Genomic DNA, 2,053 nt, shown 5'->3' with positions numbered 1-2,053 from the left:
TAAATTTGCATTTTTTTATTAAAACTTTAACACCCTGTAGATCGGAAACTAAGCGTTTTCGGAATATGGTAAATTAAGGAAATACATCACAAATCACTTGTACTATAACCTCCTGCAAGGAATGCATCGACTCACCAAACACCCTGTAGACATAGGTGTATATGAACCTTTCGACTTAAAATTAGATTAGGAATTACCCCTTAAAATAATACATAAGATTAAATAACACCCTGTATATTGACATTTTTTAGAATACCTAAACGATTATACAAAAAAGAGTAAGAGAATATTTTTCTGAAATTATTGAATTTTGATTTTTTTATAGACTTACAGAAGACATATATCAAACCGCTAAAGTAGCAAAAGTGTTGTTGCTTTTGAATGCAGGAAAGGGAGCTGAATTCAGGGGAAAAAATTTACAGGAAATTGAAATTGAGGGAGAAGAGATTGAGGATGATGAGGAGGACATGGAAGAGGTAGAAAATATAAATGTAACGAAAAGCGATAGCGATAGGATAGTTGTAAGTTCTGAAAATAAATTCTCAGAAGAAGCAATAAGTGAACATATAAATGAAGCAGACGAGAGTAACACAAGTAATGCAAGTGATTTAATAAAGAAAGATAATAAAGAGAACAGTAAAAAATCAAAAAGAATTCGCTGGTGTGATGATACGAAGAAAATTGTACTTAAATATTTCCAAAAACATATTAAAGAAAATAAAGCACCAAAGAAAGCAGAATGTTTGGCTCTTATTGGCAAAAATAGTGGTATATTTGAAGAAACTGATTGGCTCCGGATTAAAACCCTAGTTTATAATACTTACCGAGATAAATAAATAATAAATACCTAATCAGAAAAGTATCTAATATGAGTTTTTATTTAAATTTTTTATAATTTCATTACTTGTTTGGTACTACATGGTAACTCATTAAGTATTTAATCCAAATCTGACATAAATCTACTTTACGGTTTTTCTGTATCAGTTAAAATAATCTAAATACAGCAGCAAATATCTATTCTCCTCAAGAAACTAGTTTAAATCCTATCTGTCCTGTCCTTAAATCCATGTTGCCAAACTTAGGGTCTGAAAACGTCTGTTCTATATCCTTCAATCCCAAAAAGCATAAAGTATATACAGAAACGATAATAACGCCATCAGTAGCTCAGTAGCAAACCTGAAGAACTACAAGTGTATAAAATATGATGTTCAACCGTTTTATGAGTCGCACAACTTTTTTTTTGTTTTGAGTTTCATGTGCTATGATGACATCAGAAAATGGAAAAACAACGTAAAACGTTGTCAGACCCGGTGCTGGGTCTGACAACGTTACTTTTGGACTGACAACGCCGGTGGTCATGCATACCACTTCGGGTCTGTGTAAGATGGTTAAATAAATAAATAAATAAATATTCAATTAGAGAAAGTACAATGGAGACTTTAAAGACTATTCATTTTATTAGTTATGGATTTTATCGTCCTCGTGGTACACCTCAAGAATTATTGTTTTCTTGTTTTAATTTTAATAGTCTCTGTCGTAGGCAAATTATGTTTTCAATTAGGGTATATTCCTTTTTAAAATTATAAATAACACTTTAAATGTAGCTCGTTCGTCTCAAGGATTGTATATCATGTTCCTAGACTTAATTCTCTGCTTTACAATAATTACACACCTCGTACCAATTTACTAATATCAAATACTATATCAAATGATTTCTAGTTGTCACAAGTATGAAGATTTTTTGTCTAGGAAATGTAATCCTTATCTTGTATATATTAGTTAGCTTATTTGTTTTATTTGTGTTATTGTTTATACTTAAGTTCTTTTGTCTGGATTTTATATTTTACATTTTGATTGCTGTATTTTATGTAGTACTTATATTTTTATATTTAATGTTAGTTTGTCTTTTTCTTTTTAAATTTAGTTAATGTTTTCTGTTTTACTTTATCTTGTAATTGGGACTTTGTCCCGTTGGATATTGTAATTTCTAAATAAATAAATAAATAAATAAATAAATAAATAAATAAATAAATAAATAAATAAATATTCAAAT

The sequence above is a fragment of the Anoplophora glabripennis genome, unplaced genomic scaffold (assembly GCF_000390285.2).
Source record: "Anoplophora glabripennis isolate ALB-LARVAE unplaced genomic scaffold, Agla_2.0 scaffold1880, whole genome shotgun sequence".
In the NCBI taxonomy this organism is placed as follows: Eukaryota; Metazoa; Arthropoda; class Insecta; order Coleoptera; family Cerambycidae; genus Anoplophora; species Anoplophora glabripennis.
Note: the sequence above shows the minus strand (reverse complement) of the source record.